At 46.5% G+C, this 15,246-nt stretch overlaps 1 protein-coding gene across 2 annotated transcripts in view; it reads left to right on the top strand.

The window, feature by feature from the left end:
* NSD2 (nuclear receptor binding SET domain protein 2) overlaps positions 1–15,246 on the top strand; it is a 98,065-nt gene that overhangs the window by 13,618 nt on the left and 69,201 nt on the right. The window lies entirely within an intron of this gene.

The following is a 15,246-nucleotide window of genomic DNA, read 5'->3' as shown; positions in this document are numbered from 1 at the left end:
CTCTCCCTATCACAGCTCAGGGGGCGTGTCCATGCTCTCCCTATCACAGCTCAGGGGGCGTGTCCATGCTCTCCCTATCACAGCTCAGGGGGTAGTTGAAGGATGAAACTGAGCATGTGCGGCCATCTCAGTGAGCAGGACAAAGAAATAAAAGAAAAACAGCAGGTGGCGCTATACAGATATTTTACTGAATAACTCAGTGGCTCTGATAAATTTTTAATTACATTCAATTACAAAAGTATTCAGATCAAGGGGCTGGTTTGAAAGCTGCAGAATATTTTTCATGGGACAACCCCTTTAAACGTCTATAAGGGACAGCACCAAAAGCCTTTGCAAAATCCAGAAACGCTACATCCACAGCCGCCCCTCTGTCCAGGCTACTACTCATCTTCTCATAAGAACGAATCGGGTTAGTCTGACAACTTCTGTCCTTGGTAAACCCACGCTGGTTATCACTTATATTATTTAGTCACATACTCCTGTATATAGTCCCTTCAAACATTTTTCTCACAACAGAAGTTAAGCTTACTGGTCTGTAATTACCAGGGGAAGACGTAGAGCCCTTTTTTGGGCAACACATCTGTTTTGCGCCAGTTACTTGGCACTGAACCAGTCCCTTGTGAATCTCTAAAAAATTGTGAACAGGGGCACAGCAGTGACTGAACTGAGTTCATTAAGAACTATCCGGAGCCTTGTTCACATTTCCCTTATTTGACTTATCTACAGTCAGCCAATTGAGTATATTACTGGATGTACTAACTGCCCTGGCACCACCAATATGCCAACAGCCCCCTTATTCTTGCACAACCCTTTTAATTTTAGCTGTTTACACTTGTTGCTTACAGAAATAAATTTTGTAGTGTAATTACCCAGAGTAGCTTCGGAGACGTCTTATCTTTTGCGGAGCGGCTGCACAGACCCGGAAGGGCACGGACCGGGCGTAGTTGCATGAAAGGGGCCTTGTCCTCCTTGTATTATTATGTTACAATAGCTGTTCTCAGTCTATGCCCTGAAATGCTGCCCTCAAACCAGTTTTTCTTCTTCCAGCCAAACTTTGCTTTTTATAGTTCAATGGCTATATAATTATATTGTGGTCACTATTACCAAGCGTTTCCAACAAGCTCTGCGTTGTTAGAAACGACCCGATTTAACAGAGCATCGCCCATAGTGGGAGCTTCTATAGACTGTCCTGTGGTTGACGAATTTTCAGCTTACAATTGAGGCAAAACCATGACCCCAGTTATTATCTGGGAAGTTAAAATCTCCCATTATGACCACTGTACCAGCCTGTGCAGCCCGCTCTTTCACACTCTCCTTCATATGACTCCTCACAGACGGGCACTCGCCACCTCTTTTCTATTTGCCCTGTCTTTTCTAAAGAGCGTAAAACTCTGAAGATTAACAGCCCATTTATGTGGAGAGTCCAACCATGTCTCAGCACCCCAACTACATCCCTTGTGTTCCTCCAGTACGACAGATTCCAGCTCCCCCGTTTTGATTGCCACACTTGTCTGCATTACAGGAGAAAATTGTATAAGGCTACTTTCCCACTAGCATTTTTGCTGGATCCGCCATGGATTATCAAAATACGAATCTGTTTGTATTATTTTTAACATAGCAAGGACGGATCCGTCATGAACTCCATTGACAGTCAATAGGGGACAGATGTGTTTTGCGCCGCATCCCATGACTGAAAGAAAGCCGCAGCATGCTCTCCAGTAGGGGAACGGAAGACTTTTTGGAGCACTCCGTTCTGTTCAGTTACGTTTTTGTCTCCATTTTTTTTGTGTGTTGCTTTTTTGCCACGTTTTTTATGCCAGCACCAGATGTTAGCTGAATGTCTATGGAAAGTATGAATCCCAGGACACACAAGTGCTTTTCTGCACTTGCCTTTTTTATCACAAGTGCTTTTCTGCACTTGGCATTTTTTGCCTTTTGTCTTCTTTCCAGCAGTGCCGTATGCTGAAGGTCTTGGTGTTTTTTCAGGCATTTTCACATCTTCTGTATAGGGAAGAACACGATGAGGAAAATGCCAGTGGTAACTGGTAAGACAAACGGCACTTTGTACTGTCTAAGAATATGAACAGTCTGATTAGACAAATTTACTATTCTGGCGCATGAACCTTTCTAAATTTGGAGCATTGTAAATGTTGCGCCAGCTAGAATTTTTTTTCTGTGTACTAAGAAAATAGTTTAGTCTTAGTTTACGCTGCCTATAAGTTGGTTTAGATTATCGCCAAAAATGTGGCACAGAAAAAGTGTACCCCAATCTATGTTTTGTTTTTTGTTTTTAACTGGTAAATGCCATAGCCAGATTAGTGTGGGGGGAGGGGGGGGGGGAGCCTAACTCCTTAAGGACACAGCCTTATTTCACCTTAAGGACCAGGACATTTTTTGCAAATCTGACCAGTGTCACTTTAAGTGCTGATAACTTTTAGGCTACTTTCACACTTGCGTTCAGAGCAGATCCGTCTGGTGTCTGCACAGACGGATCCGCTCCTATAATGCAGACGTTTGGATCCGTTCAGAACGGATCCGTCTGCATTATAGTTTAGAAAAAATTCTAAGTGTGAAAGTAGTTCAGACGGATCCGTCCAGACTTTACATTGAAAGTCAATGGGGACGGATCCGTTTGAAAATTGGGCCATATTGTGTCAACGTCAAAATTCTAAGTGTGAAAGTAGTTCAGACGGATCCGTCCAGACTTTACATTGAAAGTCAATGGGGACGGATCCGTTTGAAAATTGGGCCATATTGTGTCAACGTCAAACGGATCCGTTTGCCTCCGCACGGCCAGGCGGACACCCGAACGCTGCCAGACTGATGCATTCTGAGCGGATCCGTCTCTTTGGTCTGAAGTCACTTTGTGAGGCTTATATAATAGAAACAACCCGAAAATGACCCCATCTAAAATACTACACCCTTCAAGCTATTCAAAACTGATTTTACAAACTTTGTTAACCCTTTAGGTGTTGCACAAGAGTTATTGGCAAATGGGGATGAAATTAGAAAATTTCATTTTTTTTGCCACATTTTCCATTTTAACCCATTTTTTCACTAACAAAGCAAGGGTTAACAGCCAAACAAGACTGTATCTTTATTGCCCTGACTCTGCCGTTTACAGAAACACCCCATATGTGGCCGTAAACTACTGTACGGCCACACAGCGGGGCGTAGAGTGAAAGGTGCGCCGTTTGGTTTTTGGTAGGCACATTTTGCCTGACTGGTTTATTTACACCATGTCCCATTTGAAGCCCCCCTGATGCACCCCTAGAGTAGAAACTCCATAAAAGTGACCCCATTTTGGAAACTACGGGATAAGGTGGCAGTTTTATTGGGACTATTTTTAGGGTACATATGATTCTTGGTTGCTCTATATTACATTTTTTGTGAGTTAAGTTTACCAAAAATTTAAATTCTGAAATTTCATCTCCATTTGCCATTAACTGTTGAGGAACACCTAAAGGGTTAATAAAGTTTGTAAAATCAGTTTTGAATACCTTGAGGGGTGTAGTTTCTTAGATGGGGTCACTTTTTAGGGAGTTTCTACTCTAGGGGTGCATCAGGGGGGCTTCAAAAGGGACATGGTGTCAATAAAAAAGGCCATCAAAATCGGCCTTCCAGAAACCATGTTGGTCCTTTCCTTTTGCGCCCTGCCTTTTACTGATACAGCAGTTTACGACCACAAATGTGACGTTTCTGTAAACTGCAGCATCAGGGTAATAATATTAAGTTTTGTTTGGTTGTTAACCCTTGCTTTGTTACCGGAAAAACGGATTGAAATGGAAAAGTGCCAAAAATAGCTGTTTTGGCACAGTTTTTTTTTTTTTGACCGTGTTAATCTGGGGGTAAGGTCATGGGGTATTTTTATAGAGGAGATTCTTACGGACGCGGCTATACCTAATAAGTCTACTTTTTTACAATTATTTAGGTTTTGGACTATATGGTATCTCTAAAGTCTGTCTTTTTTTTTTTTTTTGCCGATTATCTTATGTAGGGGCTCATTTTTTGCGGGATAAGAGGACGGTTTTATTGGCACTATTTTTTATCGCTTGCTATTAAACTTTTTGTTATGTAAGGTGACAAAAAAAGTTCTCTTTTTGCACCGTTGTGTGTTTTTTTTTTTTTTTTTGGACCATGTTAATCTGGGGGGTTAGGTCATGGGGTATTTTTATAGAGGAGATTATTACCGACTCAGCGATACCTAAGGCTACTTTCACACTAACGTTCAGAGAGGGTCCGTCTGGTGTCTGCACAGACTGATCCGCTCCTATAATGCAGACGTTTGGATCCGTTCAGAACGGATCTGTCTGCATTATAGTTTAGAAAAAATTCTGTGTGAAAGTAGTTCAGACGGATCCGTCCAGACTTTACATTGAAAGTCAATGGGGACGGATCCGTTTGAAAATTGAGCTATATTGTGTCATCTTCAAACGGATCCGTCCCCATTGACTTACATTGTAAGTCTGGACGGATCCGTTTGCCTCCGCACGGCCAGGCGGACACCCGAACGCTGCAAGCAGCGTTCAGGTGTCCGCCTGCGGAGCGGAGGCTGAATGCTGCCAGACTGAGGCATTCTCAGCGGATCCGCCTCCACTCAGAATGCATTGGGCAGTACGGATGCGTTCGGGGCCGCTTGTGAGCCCCTTCAAACGGAGCTCACAAGCGGAGCCCCGAACGCAGGTGTGAAAGTAGCCTAATTTGTATACTTCTTTTTTTTTTTTTTAGTTTTTAGTTTTTTTACAATTTTTTTTTTTTGGTGTCTCAAGTCTGAGAACCAGTTTTTTATCCAATTGTCAGTGGCTAAATTGGGATATAAATTTAGTACTCCATGGAAGTGTGATACTCCCTGAAGCAACCGTAGAGGCCCGCATGATCGGGGCACGTTTCACATTGAGTAGTGGTGTCCTTCCGTATCCCCCTCCTGCGACATACTCTGCACTTATTTTGGGTTCGTCCCTTCTTTCCAGTATGGGGGACCACACCTGGAAAGTGTTGGCCAGGGACGATCCGGGCGCCTCCAATTCCCGAGGTACTCCGGCCTGCTCTTTGCCGGTCCGAAAAGATCAGGGCCTTGAGCACTGCCTTATAGAACTGGAGGAATGTCCCTGTGTTGCCAGCGCTCCGGGATAGTACAAAAGAGTTGTACATGGCAACCTGTACCAAGTAGACCGCAACTTTTTTGTACCATGCCCGGGTTTTGCGCATGGCTTTATATGGCTTGAGGACTTGACCAGAGAGATTAACTCCTCCCATATACCGATTGTAGGCGACGATACAATCGGGCTTGAGGACCGTTGCCGCGGTACCTCGCACAGGGACAGGGGTGATGCCGTTACCATGAATTGTGGACAGTACAAGGACATCCCTCTTGTCCTTATATCTGACCAGCAACAGGTTTCCAGTGGTAAGGGCACGGGTCTCACCCCTGGGGATAGGTACCTGGAGGGGGTAGGCAGGGAGGCCGCGTTGATTTTTCCGCACTGTCCCACAAGCGGATGTGGATCTGGTGGCGAGGGACTGGAACAAGGGGATGCTAGTATAAAAGTTATCCACGTACAGGTGGTAACCCTTATCCAGCAGTGGGTGCATAAGGTCCCACACAAGTTTCCCGCTAACACCCAGAGTGGGGGGACATTCTGGGGGTTGAATACGGGAATCTCGCCCCTCATACACACGAAATTTGTAAGTGTACCCTGAGGTACTCTCACAAAGTTTGTACAGCTTCACGCCATACCTCGCCCGCTTTGAGGGAACATACGGTCGGAAAATGAGTCTCCCCTTGAAAGCAATGAGAGACTCATCAACCGCGACCTTCCTTCCAGGTACATAGGCCTGTACAAATTTGGCCCCAAAGTGATCGATGACCGGCCGTCAGGCAGGATCACCTTGGGGGGGGGGACATGCTGCATTATCTGAATAATGCAGACATTTCCGGATGGCCTCAAACCGGGTACGTGTCATGGCCGTACTATAAAGTGGGGTCTGGTAGAGGATGTCTCCACTCCAGTAATGCCTGACACTAGGTTTCTTGACTAGGCCCATATGCAGCACGAGGCCCCAAAATGTCCTCATCTCGGCTGCACTGACCGGGGTCCAGCCACCGGGCCTAGCCAAAAAGGAGCCTGGGTGTTGAGCAACGAACTGTTGGGCATACAGGTTCGTCTGGTCCACCATTAGATTTACCAGTTGGTCACTGAAAAAATGACCAAAAAAGTCATATTCAGTGAAGCCCACTGTGGCAATCTGGATTCCTGATTGGCCTACAAACTCAGGAATCACGGGCTCAAATCGCTCTGGGGTACACCAGACAAGTTCACCGGTAGGGGGCTCCGGTGGATTTAACTGGTGGGCCGGAAAACTAGTACGAGCCCCGGAGCTGCTTGTACTAGGGTGGGCCACAGGGTCCCTAGCATGGCGGTCCCCTTGCTCCGCTTGGCGGCATCTCCACCGCCTTGGGGGCTCATCATCGCTAGATGATGAGGAGGACGCGGATGACAACAGGAAAGTGGGGTCATCCTCGTCCTCACTGGGTCTCTTGGACTCGAAGGCAAGCTGGGGGTGTCACAGGACCGCCCGGCGCATTTGCCCCAGGTGCCTGCTCAATGATTTGAGCAGGCACCGGGTTCCGATCGCCGCGCGGCGGTGATCGAAAATACACAGGGCATACAGGTACGCCCTGTGTCCTTAAGTACCAGGACATAAGTGTGTACCTATACGTCCTGTGTCCGGAAGAGGTTAAAGGGGTTGTCCCTCGAAAAATATTCTACTATTTTCAAACCAGCACCTGGATCTGAATACTTTTCTAATTGTATGTAATTAAAAATTTTGCATAGCCACTGAGTTATTCAACAAAATGTATCTGTATAGCGCCTCCAGCTGTTTGTTCTTTTTCTTATTTCTTTGCCCTGCTCACTGAGAAGGCCGCACATGCTCAGTTTCATCCTTCAACTGCCTCCTGAGCTGTGATGGGGAGAGCTGAGACACGCCTCCTGAGCTGTGATAGGGAGAGCTGAGACACGCCTCCTGAGCTGTGATGGGGAGAGCTGAGACACGCCTCCTGAGCTGTGATAGGGAGAGCTGAGACACGCCTCCTGAGCTGCGATGGGGAGAGCTGAGACACGCCTCCTGAGCTGCAATGGGGAGAGCTGAGACACGCCTCCTGAGCTGCAATGGGGAGAGCTGAGACACGCCTCCTGAGCTGCGATGGGGAGAGCTGAGACACGCCTCCTGAGCTGCGATGGGGAGAGCTGAGACACGCCTCCTGAGCTGCGATGGGGAGAGCTGAGACACGCCTCCTGAGCTGCGATGGGGAGAGCTGAGACACGCCTCCTGAGCTGCGATGGGGAGAGCTGAGACACGCCTCCTGAGCTGCGATGGGGAGAGCTGAGACACGCCTCCTGAGCTGCGATGGGGAGAGCTGAGACACGCCTCCTGAGCTGCGATGGGGAGAGCTGAGACACGCCTCCTGAGCTGCGATGGGGAGAGCTGAGACACGCCTCCTGAGCTGCGATGGGGAGAGCTGAGACACGCCTCCTGAGCTGCGATGGGGAGAGCTGAGACACGCCTCCTGAGCTGCGATGGGGAGAGCTGAGACACGCCTCCTGAGCTGCGATGGGGAGAGCTGAGACACGCCTCCTGAGCTGCGATGGGGAGAGCTGAGACACGCCTCCTGAGCTGCGATGGGGAGAGCTGAGACACGCCTCCTGAGCTGCGATGGGGAGAGCTGAGACACGCCTCCTGAGCTGCGATGGGGAGAGCTGAGACACGCCTCCTGAGCTGCGATGGGGAGAGCTGAGACACGCCTCCTGAGCTGCGATGGGGAGAGCTGAGACACGCCTCCTGAGCTGCGATGGGGAGAGCTGAGACACGCCTCCTGAGCTGCGATGGGGAGAGCTGAGACACGCCTCCTGAGCTGCGATGGGGAGAGCTGAGACACGCCTCCTGAGCTGCGATGGGGAGAGCTGAGACACGCCTCCTGAGCTGCGATGGGGAGAGCTGAGACACGCCTCCTGAGCTGCGATGGGGAGAGCTGAGACACGCCTCCTGAGCTGCGATGGGGAGAGCTGAGACACGCCTCCTGAGCTGCGATGGGGAGAGCTGAGACACGCCTCCTGAGCTGCGATGGGGAGAGCTGAGACACGCCTCCTGAGCTGCGATGGGGAGAGCTGAGACACGCCTCCTGAGCTGCGATGGGGAGAGCTGAGACACGCCTCCTGAGCTGCGATGGGGAGAGCTGAGACACGCCTCCTGAGCTGCGATGGGGAGAGCTGAGACACGCCTCCTGAGCTGCGATGGGGAGAGCTGAGACACGCCTCCTGAGCTGCGATGGGGAGAGCTGAGACACGCCTCCTGAGCTGCGATGGGGAGAGCTGAGACACGCCTCCTGAGCTGCGATGGGGAGAGCTGAGACACGCCTCCTGAGCTGCGATGGGGAGAGCTGAGACACGCCTCCTGAGCTGCGATGGGGAGAGCTGAGACACGCCTCCTGAGCTGCGATGGGGAGAGCTGAGACACGCCTCCTGAGCTGCGATGGGGAGAGCTGAGACACGCCTCCTGAGCTGCGATGGGGAGAGCTGAGACACGCCTCCTGAGCTGCGATGGGGAGAGCTGAGACACGCCTCCTGAGCTGCGATGGGGAGAGCTGAGACACGCCTCCTGAGCTGCGATGGGGAGAGCTGAGACACGCCCCCTTAGCTCTAGCAGAAAAGACACTCCCATTAAGCTTCCAGCTTGATATAAATCTAGCAGAGCAATGAATGTGGAGATCTCTGGATCCATGTGAGGTACAGGGCTGGTTCTAGCTTTGTTAGAAAGAGATTGTCATGTACTATATGAGGTCTGGTTTACATTTTTTACATTAGTCATGGGATAACCCCATTAACTTAGGTACCAGGCCCATTTTCTGTTTTGCATTTTCGTGTTTTCCTCCCCACGTTCCAATAGCCATAACTTATTTACTTTTCCGTTCATATAGCCATATGAGGGCTTATATTTTGCGGCATAAGTAGTGTGTTTAATTTACCATGTCTGTTATTGTAAAACAGGGAAAAAATTCTTTGTGGGGTTAAATTGAGGGGAAAAAAAAACAAAACACAATTCCGACAAGGTTTTTGGGGTTTCAACATCATGGTGTTCGCTAAGGCTACTTTCACACTGGCGTTTCTGGGTCCGCTCGTGAGATCCGTTTCAGGGCCCTCACAAGCGGCCCAAAACGGATCAGTTCAGCCCCAATGCATTCTGAATGGATAAGGATCTGTTCAGAATGCATCAATTTGGCTGCGTTTGGTCTCCGTTGCGTTTTTTAAACGGTCACTAAAACGCAGCTTGCAGCGTTTTGGTGGCCGCCTGACTATGCGGAGCCAAATGGATCCGTCCTGACTTACAATGTAAGTCAATGGGGACGGATCCGTTTTCACTGACTCAATTGAAAACGGATCCGTCCCCCATTGACTTTGAATGTACGTCAAGACGGATCCGTTTTGACTTGGACTTCTTTTTGTATGAATAATGCAAACGGATCCGTTATGAACGGATACAAGCGTGCATATTCAAGACGGATCCGCACCAAACGTGAGTGTGAAAGTAGACTAAAATTGTCATGACGTCCTTATTCTGCAAATACAGCGACACCAGGTTTTTTTGTTTTTTATTTTTACTACTTTTAAAAAAAACATAAAAACCTTAAAAATATAAAAAAATATTGCATCGCCATATTCTGGCAGCCATAACTTTTTTTATATATTTCCACCCACAGAGCTGTATGAGGGCTTGTTTTTGGCAGAATGAACTGTAGTTTTTCAGTACAATTTTTGTGGTACGTACGGTTTTTTGATCACCGTTATTCAATTTTTTTTCTGGAGGAGGGGAAGGTGACTAACAAATGGTGAATGGTGTGTGTGTTGTTTTTTTTTTTTTTGTTTTTTTTTTTCTGTTACGGTGTTCACTGCACAGGATTTTAAAAAAAAAATAATTCCCCCACATATTTTAATAGTTTTTCGGATGTGGCGATATCTATTTTTGGAGGTGTATAGTCTTCACATTACCATGGCAGGCCTGGAAGGCTTCACAAGCGTCCAGGTCGCCATGGTAACCGATCGAATGCTGCGATTTCACTGCAGTGACTCCAGTTGGGAGGCATCCCTCTGCCTTTCCTCACAGGTCCCGCAATTAATGATGATCACTGCACTTGAGGGGTTAAATGACGTGGTTCGGCGGGATCGCCATTTCCTATCATTGCAGCCGTGTGCCAACTATATTATACTGCCGACGCTTATGAAGCAGGCTCACTGCAGAAGCCTGCTCCATACATTACTTCGACCACCGTGTACGGTAATTAAAGGGGTTGTCTCACTTCAACAAGTGGCATTTATCATGTAGAGAAAGTTAATACAAGGCCCTTACTAATGTGTTGTGATTGTCCATATTGCTTCCTTTGCTGGCTGGATTCATTTTTCCATCACATTATACACAACTCGTTTCCCTGGTTATGACCACCCTGTAATCCAGCACCGTTGCAGAAGCTGTTCCAGCCCGATCAGCTGCAGGGGTCCGGCAGTCACTGATAGCCAAACCCCTGCTGTATGCAGCGGCATCGGTAAAAACACTGATGCAGTGCATTAACCCTTGCACTGCCACGGTCAGCGCTGACCGCAGCACGTGCGGTATCCTGCGGGGTTGCCATCGGGTCCCCGCGCTGCTGTGATGGGGACCCGATGGCAGGAATCTCTCAGGCAGGAAGGCTGAAATGTATTACACTGTGTAATACACTTACAGCCAATGCATTACAATTCAGAAGTATTGTGATGCATTGTACAGGACATCAGACCCCCAAAAGTTGAAGTCCCAAAGTGAAATAAGAAGTAATAAAAATAAAGTTTTACAAAAAAAATTAAAAGTTTCAAGTAAAAAGAAAAAAGCATATTTTCCCCAAAATTAAAGTAGTAAAGAAAAAAGTAGACCTATTGGGTATCGCCACGTCCGTATCGACCGGCTGTATGAAAATATCACATCAGGTGAATGCCATAAAAAATAAAAACTGTGCCAAAACAGCCATTTTCTGGTCACCTTACCTCACAAAACGTGTAATACCAAGTGATCAAAAAGGCCTATTTAGCCCAAAATGGTACCAATCAAACCGTCATCTCATACCACAAAAAATTAGATCCTACCTAAGAGAATCTGCCAAAAAATAAATATGGCTCTCAGAGAATGGCAACACAAAAACAAGATTTTATTCTGTTCAAAAAGGCTTTAACTGTGTAAAACTAATAAAAATAGACATATTGGGTATCGTCACTTCCGTAACAAACTGCTCTATAAAAATATCACATTATATGCCCCTTCAGGTGAATACTGTAAAAAAATATATATATAATTATGCCAAAACAGCAATTTTTTTTTCACCTTGCTTCGCAAAAAGTGTAATACCAAGCGATCAAAAAGTCTTATGTACCCCAAAATGGTACCAATGGAAACATCACCTCATCCCACAAAAAATGAGCCCCCACATAAGACAATCACTTATAAAATAAAAACCAACGGCACCCGTAAACCAATCCATCAAAATCTGCGCTGCAAAAACCCATATGGCGCTCCTTCCGTTCTGAGTCCTGCCATGTGCCCCCACAGCAGTTTAACACCACATATGGGGTGTTGCAATATTCAGGAGAAAATGGGTAACACGTTATGGGGTGTTTTTTCTCCTGTTACCCCTTGTGAAAATGAAATATTTTGTGCTAAAGCAACATTTTTTTGGAAGAAATTAAACTTTTCATTTTCACAGGCAAGTTAGGGGGTCAAAGTGCTCAGTACCCCCCTTAATATATTAAGGGGTGTAGTTTCCAAAATGGGGTCACTTTTTGAGGGTTTTCACTATAGGGGTACGCCAGGGTCTCTTCAAATACAAAATGGTGCCTAAAAACCATTCTAGCAAAATCTGCCTCCAAAATCCATATGGCGCTCCTTTCCTTCTGACCACTGCCATGTGCCCATAGAGCAGTTTAGCACCACGTAGGGGGTATTTCTGTAAATTGCAGAATCAGAGTAATGTATATTGAGGTTTATTTTGCTGTTAACCCTTGCTGTGTTGCATGAAAAAAATTAACGTAAAAAATCTACTAAAAAAGCTAAATTTTTAAATTTCTCCTCCATTTTCCTTTTAATTCTTGCGGAACACCTAAAGGGTTAACAAAGTTTTTAACATCAGTTTTGAATAATTTGATGGGTGTCGTTTCTAAAATGGGGTCATGTATGGGTGGTTTCCATTACGTAAGCCCCTCAAAATCACTTTATAACTGAATTGGTGCTTAAAAAAATGGTTTTGGAAATTTTGTTGAAAATTTGAAAAATGACTTCAAAGGCTACTTTCAAAAGGATCCGCTCAGAATGCATCAGTTTGCCTCCGATCAGTCGCCATTCCGCTCTGGAGGCGGACAACAAAACGCTGCCTGTAGTCTTTTGGTGTCCGTCTGACGAAACTGAGCCTAACTGATCCGTCCTGACACACAATGTAAGTCAATGGGGATGGATCCGTTTTCACTGACACAACAGAAAACGAATCCGTCCTCCATTGACTTTCAATGGAGTTCATGACGGATCCGTCTTGGCTATGTTACAGATAATACAAACTGATCCGTTCATGACGGATGCATGCGGTTGTATTATTGTAACGGATCCGCCCAAAACGCGAGTGTGAAAGTAGCCTAAGCCTTCTACGTCCTAAAAAAATAAAATGACATTTACAAAATAATGCAGACATATGGGGGAACGATGACTGATAACTATTTTATAAGGAATTTACAATCTGTTTTAAAAGTAGAAAAATTCTAATTTGGAAATTTGTGAATTTTTCCAAATTTTTGGTAAATTTTGTATTTTATAAATAAAGGTGAAATATATTGACTCAAACTTACCGCTGTCATAAAGTCCAATGTGTCACGAGAAAACAGTCTCAGAATGGCTTAGATAAGTAAAAGCGTTCCAAAGTTATTACCACATAAAGTGACACATGTCAGATTTGCAAAAATCGGCCTGGGATTTAAGATGAAAAGTGGCTCGGTACAGAAGGGGTTAAAGTTTTTTTGTTTAGTTTTTTGAGATGATAAATCCCCTGCGTCTTTTTCTGCCGTTTTAGCCCATCTCGATTTATTTTTTGGGTTTTCCTTGGTACCTGCACTTTGTCCCTGTGACTCTGCTGTTTCTAATTGGCAGGAGACTGCATAAGACCTCATTCAGACTCGTAACGTGGGAGCGTTTTGACGTCTTTATTACTGCATTGCTGCAAATCCTGCCCGGCCGTCTAATGATCAGAACTTGGTATCCTAGTTCCCTATGAGGCTGTTCGTTTCGGTCATTAGACCTGCTGTCAGGCCGGGATTGTCATCTGTAATATGGGCCCTAACATGCCCCCACAATAAGGCTGGATGAAGCCTAAAGGCCTCACGCACCCGACCGTATGTATTGTGCGGTCCTCAAAAAATACGGATGACGTCCGCGTGCATTCCGCATTTTGCAGAACGGAACAGCTGGCTCCTAAGAGAACAGTACTATACTTGTCCGTAATGCGGACAATAATAGAACATGTTCAAATTGTTTCCGGAACGGACATACGGAAACGGAATGCACGTGGAGTAACTTCCGTTGTTGTTTTTGCAGACCCATGAATGGTTCCGTATACGGTCTGCAAAAAAAACTAAACGGACACTGAAAGAAAATACGTTAGTGTGCAAGAGGCCTAAGGGTTATCACCTACTTGTTTTCAGTCTGAGACCACATGGACGGGGCTTTGGGATAGGGATCGACCGATATTGATTTTTTAGGGCCGATACCGATAATTTGTCAACTTTCAGGCCGATAGCCGATAATTTATACCGATATTCTGGGTATTTTTATTTTTGAGAAAAAAAATGTTTTCCTACACAAATCTGCTGAAAATTAATATGTTTATCGTTAACGTGTATTATTATTTTATTTTTTTGTAAATCTTTTTCATTTATACTTAATATTTTTGTGTGTTGTGTTTTTTTTTTTTTTTTTTACTAACTTTTAGCCCCCTTAGGGAATATAACCCTTGTCCTATTCACCCTGATAGAGCTCTATCAGGGTGAATAGGAGCTCACACTGTCCTTGCTGCTCTGGGCTTTGTGCACACAGCAGCAAGGTTACTGACTATGGCAGCCAGGGCTTTAATAGCGTCCTGGCTGCCATGGTAACCGATCGGAGCCCCGCAATTACACTGCTGGGGCTCCGATCGGAGGAGCAGGGGAGAGGGGATCCTGTGGCCACTGCCACCAATGATTAATACTGGGGGGGGGGGGGGCGCACTGTGCCACCAATGATTAATACTCGGGGGCTTGGGGGGGGGGGGGGGCGCACTGCGCCACCAATGAAGATACCTCTCTCATTCACATACAGGAGGCGGGAGCTGGCTGCAGAATCACATAGCCGGCTCCCGACCTCTATGAGCGGTAGCTGAGATCCGCGGCACCTAAGGGGTTAACTACCGCGGACCGCAGCTACCGCTCATAGAGGTCGGGAGCTGGCTATGTGATTCTGCAGCCAGCTCCCGCCTCCTGTATATTAATTAATGAAAGACTCATCTTCATTGGTGGAGCGGTGGCCACAGCCCCTCCTCTTGTCTTGTCTTCTCTCCTGTCATTAGCAGCAGCAGCACAGGGGGAGGGAGACACTGCTTCCTTCTCCCCTGTGCTGCGGAGGGAACACAGAGAGCGCTGAGAGCAGCGCGATCTGTGTTCCCATTATGTTATCGATATATCGGCAAAATAGATGCCGATACCGATAATCGGTCGATCCCTACTTTGGGATCTGTTCACATGATGCTGTGCTGCATAGCATTACTGTGCGAGAAGCAAAAGGCTTAAAAGGGTTTTCCATTTTATTTTTTTACTGATGACGGGTTAAACTTTTTTTTTCTGTTTTCCTATTCTCTGGATAGGTCATTTGTATCTGATCGGTGGGGGTCCGACACGCCGATCAGCTGTTTTGGGAAGGCTGCGGCGCTACTGCAAGGGCCAATGCCTTCTCAAACAGCTGACCAATCTCGGGTGTCTGACCCCCACCGATCAGATTCTGATGACCTATCCAGAGAATAGGTCATCAGAAAGAAAGTCTCGGAAAACCCCTGTAACCTGGCATCAGATGCTGTTGGGTGTAGGACCTGCCAGTCAGTCACATCAGGCTGGCCATACACATGACCTGGGGATGAGCGACTCGATTCTAACAAAT

The sequence above is a fragment of the Bufo bufo genome, chromosome 2 (genome assembly GCF_905171765.1).
Source record: "Bufo bufo chromosome 2, aBufBuf1.1, whole genome shotgun sequence".
Taxonomy (NCBI): domain Eukaryota; kingdom Metazoa; phylum Chordata; class Amphibia; order Anura; family Bufonidae; genus Bufo; species Bufo bufo.
The sequence above is the reverse complement of the archived record's forward strand: the minus strand, read 5'-3'. Positions and strand labels throughout refer to the sequence as shown.